Genomic DNA, 12,982 nt, shown 5'->3' with positions numbered 1-12,982 from the left:
AAGAGTGGGGTTGAAAATTAATATGCAGAAGAGAAAAATAATGATGAATAGCCGGGCAAGGTAACAATCGTTTAGAATTGACAGACAGCCTCTAGAGTCTGTGAGGGAGTACGTTTACCCAGGTCAATAATGAGAGGAAACCCTGATCATGAGAAGGAAATTCATAAAAGAATAAAAATGGGTTGGATCGTATACGGCAGGCACTGTCAGCTCCTGACTGGAAGCCTACCAGTATCATTGAAAAGGAAGGTGTACCGAAAGTGTATTTTACCGGTGCTGACATGTGGGCCAGAGACTTGGAGATTGACAAAGAAGCTTGAGACCAAGTTAAGGACCGCGCAAAGACCGATGACAGAAAGATTGCTAGGCATAACGTTGCGAGACAGAAAGAGAGCTGTTTGGATCAGACAGCAAACGGGTATAGCCAATATTCTAATGGACATTAAGAGAAAAAAATGGACCTGGGCAGGTCATGTAATGCGCAGACTAGATAACCGTTGGACCATTAGGGTTACAGAATGTGAACCAAGAGAAGGGAAACGCAGTCGAGGAGGGCAGAAGACTATAGGGGGAGCGGTGAAATTAGTAAATCCGCGGGCGCCTGTTGGAATCGGTTGTCGCAGGACAGGGGTAATTGGAGATCGCAGGGAGAGGCCTTCGTCTTGCACTGGACATAAAATAGGCTGCTGCTGCTGCTGATGCTGATGATGCTTATTGTAATTCCTAATTGCCGGAAATGATGCCATAACTCTTCAGTGCCAACCACAACTGTTAAAATTCTGATACACTTAGACAGTTTGAGACACCATGAAATTTTGCCTGTGCCGACCGCATATGGCGAAACCAAGCATATGAGAAGTTTTTGTTCTTCAGGGGCCTGGGCGAAACCTTCTCTTGCGTATCGGCCGAGGATCGGGCGGTGCAAGGGTACAATAAATAAAAAGAAATAATGCTAATTTTGATGTAGATAATTTCAAACATAAGTGCCAACTGGAACTTGGGAAAATAAAAATTTACTTAATGTAGATGTCAACTGTATTGCCGCGACAAACTTGGTGACATTCAAGTTGCGTGCCCTTTGTATTAGACACTGTGCACGCCGTACCGTGGTGTTGTTCAGCAACAACAGGCAGCGATCTTCGTGGCACGGGCAGCCAGTTGGACCCGGCTCGCATGCGCCACGCGCACGAGGTGTCACGCGAGGAATAAGAGGAAGACGGTTCGAGGCCAGTTTTGAGAACGCGGCTGCCGGGGATTTCTTTACGACCGCAGTGACTTTTACTTGTGGGCATAAGTTCGCCTTTAATAAATAGCGTTGTTTTATTAGCATCGTTACAGTACTGTGACTATGCATGCGACGGGAACCCGGCGCCTTGAACGGGCTCCAAGCGGTCGGCAACCCGCCCAATTCTCAGCCGTTCCATAAACGAACTAGTCCCCTGAGCCACTGCTACTCTGTCTTTCTGCTTGCACTTCTATTCCTCTTCCACTTGTAGCATTCCTCGTTACCGTTACACTAGCCACCCCGTCTCCTTTCAAGTTCGTACAAGAGTAACAGAGTTCAGCACAGGTTTACGAGGGCCATAAACCTTCATCTGGCTTGTATGAGTAGGAAAAGTGCGTTTGCGATGGTTGTCGCCAAGTTCTGGAATCGCGGTTAAACGAAACGTCACATGACCCAGAGCTTTCACAACAAGGGAAGGGCCAGAAAACAGGTTAAAAATATTTCGCAGTGCCCGTCGAACCATGACTAAATCGCCCGGTTGGAACGAGCGAGCACGTCTTTTTTTTGAGGAGACGTATTGAACTGCGCTTGGTGGTGCAATATTGCTAGCCTAGTTCGGAGAAGCATTTGGTGCAGGGTCTCGTTAGAATCCAATTTTGCGGGGCGTTCTTGTAGGAGGTGTGGAAGCCAAAAAGATGTTCTTGTGGTCAAACTGATGTCCTCCTGCAGAGCTGCTGAAACGGCATGGTGCGACTGACCTCCTGTTGGGACGTGTTTAGAGCGAAAACTGCCGCAGTGGCGTAATCATCCCAGCCATCGTGGGTGGGAGAGACGTAGGAAGAAATGACGTCATTTATGGTTCGGTTGGTGCGGTCGACCTGTCCATTTACTTGTGGATGTTGAGGGGACGCTGCAACGTGTCGTATTCCATGTTTAAAGAAGAACGTTTTGAAGGCACGCGACATAAATGCCGTGCCACGGTCGGAAATCAGCAACTTAGGCGTGCTATGCCGGAATATGCGGCACTCGTTAATGGAGGTTATGAAGTGAGCGACTGCAGAATCAGGGACGGCTAGAAGTTGTACCAACTTACTCATGGTAGTCCTCGGCCACAATGAGAAATGGGAGCACAAAAGCACACGCACAACCACAGAGCATAGAAAAGCACCGTGCTCGCATCGAGAGCCATCAACTATACGAAACCAATATACGCACCTGCCTTCTCCAATTAAATTGAAGCGCCAAAGCAGCCACCAAATCAGTAAACCTTCCCCGAAGCCCACAATATTGAGATTAGACTAGGATTTCACCAGCTTATTGCAACCTCTGAAGAGTCATTCCCACTGACAAAACACCACATGGTGCGCAAGCGGTTGAATTCCACTTAAATGCACCAGGCTTCGCTTTACCCCATAATTTGACGCAAGATTTTGTACGGACAAAGCGAGCTCTCATGTTCCTCTGGGTTCAACTAAGCCAGACTGTCGCGTTGCATAAGATCAAATGTAAGATGCACAAGCATGTTCTACATAAATGATAACTGAAGCATCATACGCAGCACAAACGCGATAAACAGTGTTCGTACTCTGCGTCCGTTATTAACGCACGTGCTAGTGCCACTAAGAGCCACATCGACTTTACGGATATACTATCAAAGTGGCTCTCACTTTACACTCAAAACTCATTCGTGTGACTCACGCTGTAACATTTTCTTTCTCTTGCCCATAAAGGACATGCTATAAAGAATTAAACAAAATATATCTTGCGCAAATTAAGTGCTCATAAGTACAAGAAGATTCGCAGCTTGTTTCTAAATACTTCACGGAATAAAAGAAACTGAAAATGCTGCCGTCTTCTAGATGCACGTGACGTGTGAGACCGCACCAATGCTTTGCTTCTTTGTGTCCGCGCAAGACACGCTTTAAAGTAATGTTAGAAACACTTTCCAAAATTGTGCAGTTAAACAATGGCTTCTGCAATAACGCGTTTTAGTTTGAAAAAAAAAATCTCAGTGACCTTCCACTCAGGGAAGAAGGATGACCAGCGCAGCTGTGTATGTGGATCCCTTAATGGCTAACTGCACCTCCGCCTAGGGTCGGCCGGCATTGCCCTATCTTAGGGATCGGCACACGTATGGAGAGTGCTTAACGCCTGCTTCACCTCCGCCGCGGGTCGGCCTGGCATTGCACTATCTTCGCGATCGGCCGATGTATACGGAGTTTTTTGCTTACCACAACGACACAAAAATTTCCTTGGATGGTAGAGGTATACAGCTCTGTAAAATCTCGCGAATATTTCTGAATAGGGGATTGATACTCAAGCCCGCCACTGCATGCTTCTAACAGATAACCTTGACTTGACGTAACCAGCATATATTTCCAAAAAAGAAAAAGGAAGCCCATCTGCTTAAAAAAAGAACAATACATCGAGAAAACAAAATTTTTAAAAATTTCTGCGCGCTCAAATCATCTGTTTCAAGCTGACCAGTACTCATACAATCGGTCACAATTGCTATCTCAACCGCGCTGTCCGAATGATTTGCGGGTAAATTTCTACTATCATAGTTACCTCGACTGGCGTATACCTTTTAACACTTCAAGACAGTGCAGCTATTCATTATTCAGCATATATTTCCAAAAAAGAAAAAGAAGCTCATCTGCTTAAAAAACGAACAATATATATGTATACATCGAGAAAACAAATTTTTTAAAAATTTCTGCGCGCTCAAATCATCTGTTTCAGAATATCGGTGAGCGTCCAAAACAGCTCTAAACTTGCGTAGCAAAACGATGTCTTATCTCGGAGACCTCAAAACGTTTAACCAAAAATTACAATATGAAAACAAATAACTGCTGTTTTCACAAAACCTGTATCCTCGCTTTTCATTCCAAATAGGATACGGTTGTGGCATATCTTTAAGCCGTATTCGAGGTGGGCGCAGCCTGAAAGCTCGTCTTGTCAACTAGGGAAGACAAACAGCACGTCGACCATTGCCCTCGCTGCAGACCCCCGGTACTTTACATACTGGCAACACGCTTTCGGGGCATCGCACTGCAATTTCACGGCCGCGTATGACCTCTTCGCGTCGCCTTACCACCTCGTTCTCCTGTGTCATGCCTAGTATATGAAAAGAACACAAGGAAGGGGCACATAATCGACTCCTGGACAAATCGACTCCCCTTTCACGCCGAATGGCCCATTTTTTTATTCCTTCTCGGGCGGCTCCAAAATGCTCTGATTAGAAACATTCTAGGGGAGAAACGTGCATTTTGAACTCTTTGATTGCACTCCGCACAGGATTTACCACCTGTCGTTTTCTTCGGCCGCGTTGATGCCGAGCATGCTTTCTGGTGCTCATTTCCAAGCCTTCCCCGCTCGCATCTCGGTCTGACCAGTACTCATACAATCGGTCACAATTGCTATCTCAACCGCACTGTCTGAATGATGTGCGGGTAAATCCCTACTATCATAGTTACCTCGACTGGCGGATACCTTTTAACACTTCAAGGCAGTGCAGCTATTTTCATCTCCGCAACGTTGCTTGCACACGTGGGAGCTGCCCGCAACTGTATGGCACTGCCTACATTGTGCTCTGGAGCACTTTTAACGCGATAGCGTTAAGGAGCTCGTGTCGCAGAAAAGCCGGTGTCGTCGGCGTCGGTGTTTGCGGCGTTGACCGTGAGCGATAAATCACGGCAGGCGCTTCATAAATAAAAAGCAACTTCCAAGATTGGCCCGGTGGGAATCGAACCAGGGTCTCCGGAGTGTGAGACGGAGACGCTACCACTCAGCCACGAGTTCGATGCTTCCAAGCGGTGCAAACGCGCCTCTAGTGAATGCGGTGTTGCCTTCGAAACGAGCCGTGGAAAGTTATACTGCGGTGTATATCGGTAATTATGAACATGTAACGTACAGAGGTCACAATTACACGAGTTGCGAAGTGCGTTTCCGCTGCATTTCTTCTGCGCTTTCCGCACACGCAGAGCCATCTTGCGGCAAACACAGAAGACGCCCCTCCTCTCAATGTACGGCGCTGCCCCGACAGGAGGCGCGCCGCGCGCGCATTGGGACCGCTGCCAGGCGCGTCGCGGGACTCCCTCTCCCCTGACGACGCTTCGCCGTGCTCCCGGTTTAGATAACTATCTATCTCTCTGCCCGTGCCGATCACGACGTTTGGCTGGCTAGATCTTTTCCCCTCCGAGACACCGAGTTCTTTGGTTCGTTCCGTTCGCTCAGGCGCACGTTTCGTTGCCACGCCGAACGCTGCGTTGCTCGACGCTCACCGCGTGATAGGTGGGCGCTAAGTCCGATGCGGGGCGCATCGTAAGTGATCGCTGTGCCGTAGCGCATTGTCGACCCCTTGGCGGGTCGACGGGAACGCTGTCGCGTCCCACTCTTGAAGGCGAAGCTTAAGCGTCCTCCAATTTTTTTCTGACCGACTGAACACTGCACTTTGTCTATTGAGTCGGTGTCATTTAGGACTTCTGCAGGCGCTACCTTCGCGACGGACTCCATTAACCACGCCAAATTGTCCACAGCTGGCCCAGCTGCTTCTCTAGCATTTCATGAGCGCACTATCTCGTCGCCTCCGCAGCGGCGTCTGCGTAAGCGGACGTTTGGTGAGTTGCGCCACCACGTGACCGAGCAGGTGGGGGTAGGACCCTGCCGCGTCTCACCGTGTGCGGCTTAGCCGTGTCCGGGGAAAAGGAGATCCTAGGGCTTGAGCCAATGCTTATTGTTTGGACCTTTAAGGGCCTTTGGCGGAGGCAACACAACCCTCTGGCCTCGGTTTCACGTAGACGGCACCTCTGGACGAACCCATCCGGGCAAAATCGGTAGCAGCCTTTTCCTATCCTCCTCTGCAACCTTTGTCTTTCTCTCTTACTTTCAGTCTTTCCAGTCGTCCACTCACTTCGTTTCACTTCGGATTTTTCAGGCAGCACTGGTTAACCTGGTGTAGCTTAACCAATCTTGGGTTTATTATATAGGTTATAGCGGCTATTTGCAGCTCGCGCTGCGTTTCATTCGGGTCTTATAGTGTCCCGTTGTTGAGCTCGATGGCAGGTGGCTGGCATGGCCGCCGAAATTAAATAAATATGTATAGATTTATTGTCCTTACCCCGTCTGCCTGGTCGCCCTCTTAACAAAAGAGGTCGCACCGAAGACAAGTAGCAGTTTTTGCTAACGAAAAGAAACATTCCCACAAATTTCACGTAATTCATACTGAGAAAGACAGAATGATTTCATCTTTCACGGTTGCGAAATGGTTCACGAAATCAATTGGCCCTGACTACGAAGTCACAAAGATGGCTAGCGGCGCCTTCCTGCTTGAGCTCTGGGATAAACAACAGCAAGAGAAGCTCCCAAATCTGGTCTCGTTCGGTGATGTAAACATCACAGTGACTCCACATCGATCCATGAACACAAGCAAAGGAGTGATTTCCGACCATAACCTGTTAAATCTGAGTGAGGAATCTGAGCGTCCAATGTGCTGCGAGAAATACTCGAAACCGGATACACTAAAGTCCGAGTCCAACCCTACATTTAGAACGCTAGGAGATGTTTCAAGTCGCATTGCTATGGCCACGGTTCACAAAGCTGCTGGGGCCGACAAACTTGTGCAAAGTGTGGTGTCCATGATGACCCCTCAGTTAATTGTAATGGCGCACCTGTCCCAACTGTGACGGCGGACACACAGCTTAGTCTAGAGTTTGCCTTACAGGGCATAAAGAAAGAAATAATCACCTTCAAAGTAAAAGAGAATATTTACTTTAAGGAAAAAATGGGATAAGGTATCCTCACAGGATAAAAACCGCATAAGGTAGCCTCCCCACCCGCAGGCGCCGAGGCTACCCTATCGCCGACAAGTACAGCCTAGAGGGCTTTACATGCCTATGAGATTCGTTCATTGGAACAACTAAGAGATCGGTTGAGAAGGAACAACTGCAAACGTAGACGAAAGGTTTGGACGCAAGTGCGACCGTTCGGACGTGATGAAAATGTGTGTGTTAACTCTACAAGTGGTGGTGTGTGTCAGAATATTTATTGTAATGAGGTCCGGAGGCTCGGCTTCGTAAGCCAAGGCGGGCCGGTGCCACGTTGGCACTGTCAGGCCAAGCCTTTCAGTGACATCTTGGGCCCTCTGGACGGCCCTTAGTTGGTTCTGAAACAATGGGCTTTGAATCCTTTTCTCCCACTGTGTCCATTCTTCAACGAGGTTGGGCAGAGTCGTGGGACACCCCGCCAGTATATGTCTGGTTCCAATGATGCCATTACAATCGTTGCAGTCCTCTCTGGATATATTTTATTAATGGTGTACGGTGTGGGATATGCGCAGTGATACTGCCTGAGCCCTGTTCAGTTTTGAATGTGGCAATGGGAATTGCCTGCGTCCTAAATAGTAGTGTTTGGTAATTTCATTGGATGTTATTAAATGATTTCTAGATTCCCAGGCTTGATGGTGAACGGCTCGGTTGTGACTTTCACGGTTAGCAAGTCCTCGTGCCAAGTCATGAGCAACCTCATTGAAATTTATCCGAGTCTCGTCCGCTTTCCCCATATGCGAAGAAACCATCGGATTTCAGTTCTCATAATCCCAATGTTTTCAAAACGTTTAGCTGCAACACCAGCTACGTAGCCTTTACAAAAACACTTTATAGCGGACTTCGAATCACTGTAAATGCAGGCCCACTTATTACTCCTGATGGCTAGAGCAATTGCCAGTTGTTCCGCCACCATGGGGTCCTTGGTAAAAATAGTGATAGCATCTTGCACCTTCCCTTGATAATTTGAGACAATGGCCGTATATGCTTCTTTAACTTTCACCCAGGTTCACCCTGCCAATTGGTTCTGCTGTTCTATTTCCTGCAAGAGTGCTTTAGCTCTTGCCTTTCTCCTTTCTACATTATATTCTGGATGCATGTTTCTGGGGAGATGGTTGGTTCTGATCTTGTTCCTAACGTCAGTCCTTAATTCTACTTCAGCCTCTATTGGGCTCCTTGATGTATCCAGTTTTGCACCTATTACCTGTATTATGTTTCTGCCAGCTCATGATTTTGTCAGTCTTTCGTGTTGCGCTAGCTGTTGGGCCTCTGCGATTTCTTCCATTGTGTTGTGCACCCCTAGACTCATGAGTTTGTCAGTTGCAGCGTTACTAGGTATCCCTAGGACTACTTTAACGAGCTTCCTGAGCATCACATTAAGTTTGTTAAGTTCTGCCTGCTTCCATTTGAATCATCCAGCCACATAAGTGAAGTGACAGAGAGCAAAGGCGTGTATTAGCCTCAAAGCGCTGTCTTATTCTCCTAAGCCTCTACGTCTATTGGTAATTCTCCTTATTAACCTAATTACGAAAAGGCATTTGATTCAGTAGATAGACGACGAGAGCGGTGTGGATCAGAGCGCAGACAGGCATAGCCGATATTCTAATTGACATTAAGAGATTAAGAGCAAGAAAGGGCGCTGGACAGGTCATGTAATCCATAGGTTAGATAACCGGTGGACCATTCGGGTTACAAAATGAGTGCCAAGAGAATGAATGCGCAGTCGAGGACGGCAGAAGACTAGGTGAGGTGATGAAATTCAGAAATTTGCAGGCGCTATATAGTTGGAATCGGTTGGCGCAAGACATGGGTAATTGGAGATCGCGGGGAGAGCCATTTGTCCTGCAGCGCTCATAAAATAGGCTGATGATGGCGATTAGAGTTGGAAATGCGGTCGTTTTGTAGCGTTGCTTAAATCGGTGATGTGACCTAACGAACTCCTAGAGACCTATCCTACAGATCGATCGCCTTAGAAAGTTGCGTCGGTAAAGTATTGAAAAGAATGGTCTTGTCAAGGACGGAGTGGCTCCTAGAGAGCAATAATGGCTTTCCCGATTTTATGGATTGGTTAAGAAGAGGCCTTTCCTCCGTTGACGATGTTGTAGACACGGCCTCAACTGTTGAACTGTGGAAAGAATTCGCCGCCACTTAGTTGGAGCTACTAAGGGTGCATACGAGAACGTACTTCCTTATGCAATTCTTGATGCGCTGGAAGATTTAGACGTCGGTTTCCGGCTATATGCATGGATTGCTAGTTACCTCAGTGACCGTGTATATGTCGACAAATGATGGGGACACCAACCATTACAATATCCACCGAGGTGTTCCACAAGGGGGAGCTCTCAGCCCAACTCTCTTCAATGTTACATTGAGTAGAACTTGTTGCTGGGCGAGTTGCTTGGGATCTAATGAAATTTGCATCAATCAATGTTACATTGATTGGCCTTGCATCTGAGCTTCCTAACACGGCTAAGATTAGTGCATATGCGGACGACATATGCACATGGGCATCTACAGCCCCCCGTCCCCAAGTGCGTGCTAGGATTCAACGTGCACTGACACTTACAGCGAAGTATTTACGGCGTCAAGGTCTCCTGCTCCCAACAGAAAAGTGTTCCGTGATTGCATTCACGCGAAAACGAATGACCAAGTATCCCATGATAGTTAATGGCAGGGCGATAGCTGCAGTAACACACCACACATTTCTTGGCGTGGTCATAGACCGCAGACTATCTTGGTCAAGACCCGTCGCTGCACTGATGTCAAAGCTGACGAGTTCCATTCACGTCCTTCGCGTAGTTGCAGGAACAAGATGGGGACGTACAGTGCGGCGCTCTCAAGCATGAGACTCCGCTGTATGCGCACGCCGCAGAGCATTCAAGCTCGAGAATTGCGCACATGTTTGGGCTTCCCACGATTCACGTAAACGAATACAACAGCGGAAGCTCGCGCTTATACTATTGATGTATACTTGCTCTGTATACCTCTTCGAACGTGCCTTCGCTTGTTGACTCGACACAGACACCATCCTTTTCATCGCTCGCTGCCACCCACCCAGGTCGCAGCTTTTGAAGGACTATCGCGCCATCAGAACATTCTGCCAAAATTTTCTCCCGCCTGTACGCCAATAATACCCCTGCGGGTCCTGCCTAAACCTTGCGTTAATCTGCAGATCCCTGGAATTACGAAAAGTCGGCCGTTGCATCCATTGGCCTCAAGCAACTTACCATGTTTCACATCTATGCAGAGCATGGAAATACTGTGCACGTGTATACCGATGGCTCCGCCACACCATATGCCTCCACTGCAGCCTTCGTCATCCCACCTATTATCGTCGCTCGGGGGTTTAAACTAGACTATAGGCCAACGTAAACTGCCGCAGACCTTGTTGCTATCAAGGAGGCACTTCGATTTCTCTCTGAGGAGCTTGCTCGTGCAAGAACGATATTCTGCGACTTCAAGGCAGCTCTTCATACCATTATCTGTGTCCTCAGACGGGGCTCGTTTATTCAATGCCTATAGAAATTACAGAGCATCTCGACCATGCACATAGCGATGGCAATAATATCACTTTTCGGTGGATAGCTCCACACTGTAGCGTGGTAGGGAACGAATAGACAGGCGCTGAAGCGAAAACTGCTTAAAAGGGGCCCTGAACCACTTTTTATCGAAGTGTAGAAAGGCATTTGAAGTGAGAATACGCTATGTGAGAAACGCTTTGCCGCAGAAAGTACTTCAATGCTTTCAATAGAAGAGAATTTATTGACAATCAAAAACGGACTCCGTTGTGCTGCCAGTCCTTCTTCAACGTGTTGCACTGCGAAGGCTACGGCGGAATAGGGTGTGCCCACAGAGCTACGCCTTCTAAATGTCACCGTGGCGCGCAGTTCAAATTTGATTTTGGATGTTAACGTAGACGCCACGACTTCCGCCATTGATGGCTCCGACGCGCTAAACATAAGCAAAACTCGGTTGTGCTCACCCAGGGCTGGGCAAAGATACTTTGCAATTGTGTCATGATACGACACAAGATACTCGGTCAACAAGTATTTTAGGTACAGGTACAAACTATCGTACATTGCATCCGATACGATACTTTCTATTTGTATATTAAAATATTTCGATACATTGGCAAATTTCCTATTATATATCTATATAATGTTGCAGCAAACGCGTATGGACAAAAATGTTTGCTTGGAAATTTCTGAACTCCGACCAACCTTGTTTCATTTGAATGAAATGTCTGTTAGTACCTCAAAATTCTTGTCTTCCTTGCTCAAAGTTACATATTTTCATTCCAAAACAATTTATTCGGGTTGCTTAGCTACTTGAACGCTCTTTATGCGCTGCGCTGTCAGCGGTTATTGCTTGTCGCTTTTGTGACTGATGGGAGCCGCGGCTCTGCTTGCCGACCACCTAGCGGGTCACCTTCAAATTACAAGAACGTCGATAAGAAGCATCTGCACGATGTCGCAAATACCGCTGTGTCCCGTTTATGCATCTTACGTAGTCCGAAAATGCTTTTGGTGCTTTGGTGCTTGGGGGAAAGATAAAAGAATTTCTCAGCCTTTAGTTTTACTCAGGTGGCTTAATGGCAACGGTATCAGCTTGGGAAGCGGAGTTCAGCGAAAGTTTATAGTTTCGCACGGTGACGTTCTGATAGCCAATATCTTGTACCCAAAATACACGGTACATTCTTTCATGTATCGGAAATACAGACACTGATACACATCTTGCCAGACGTATCATGATACAGATAAAAGATACCCTGATAGTATCTAATATACATGTATTATCGATAGTGTCCAGCAACTGTCCTCACCGAGCCGCAGTGCGCTTAGCCAATGGACTCCTGGCGGCACCCCGCGGCGGCCGCGGTATCTAAGCTATGTAGCCGTCCGCAGCTTGATGTCAGCCATCGTCCAATAGCGGCCGTCGAAGGGAGTGGCAAAATAAAGCGTCCGATGACGAAATAAAGTGCACAGTAGAGAGCGAGGACAGGGCCTTCTGTTTAAAAGAGAGCGTCTGAGAGAAAGGTGACTTCGGGACCCTCTTGCAAGCTCCACGCACGTCGTACGACAGCAAAACTTGGCTGAGGAGGAGGAGGAAATAGAGGGAGAAGGCAGGGATGTTAACCAGAAATGCGTCTAGTTGGTTCACAGCAGCGTATCCTACCCGCGGACTATGTTATTTCACCGTGCCCGAGGGATACTTCAGGGCCCCTTTAAATAATGCTTCTGAGGTACGCATTCCGATATCACGAGCTGATGCAAACGCCCTACTTCGTTGCGTAGTGCGTAAGCGTACGTTGGAGCACTGGACCCGACCAGACCGACGACACGAGCGAGTGCACAAATGGGACCCGGAAATGAAATTCCCGTATGCCTCACAAGCTCAAAAGAAGCCATACAAGCATGGCGCACCGGGTTCGCCTTGATGTCGCATTCACCCAGCATTACAGACATCTGATAGGTTGCCGTGATAATAGCCCAAATTGTGAATACTGTCAGCTACCAGGAACACTTGATCATATATTTTGCGTCTGTCCCGCGTACGCGCAAGAATGACAGAAACGACACTATACATCTCCAGCGTATGTCTAAAGTTTACAACTCTGTCTCTCGACAAGTAACACCATGCAGTGTATGAATAGAATAATGCAGTGTCATTTTTCTGTGAGGTGTGTTATTTGTCAGATTTGGTAGTTTCAGAAGGCTGAACTTCGACAGTCATTCCTTCAAACGCCTAAAGGAATGCATAAAAGCAAGCATAGCAGCAACATACAAGTAAGAAGAAAGCGCTTTCTGCACGATTAATTGAGTGTGCTCATCACGTTTAACAAATGACGGCTTCTCCGCATAGCATCAGCATTCGTCTTTATGCCAAGTTTTTCGGCAACTGTTTTTTATATTTTATTCAAGTAAGCTTAAAAAAC

Source organism: Dermacentor albipictus, chromosome 10 (assembly GCF_038994185.2).
Source record: "Dermacentor albipictus isolate Rhodes 1998 colony chromosome 10, USDA_Dalb.pri_finalv2, whole genome shotgun sequence".
Classification (NCBI taxonomy): Eukaryota; Metazoa; Arthropoda; class Arachnida; order Ixodida; family Ixodidae; genus Dermacentor; species Dermacentor albipictus.
This window is presented reverse-complemented; position numbering follows the sequence as displayed.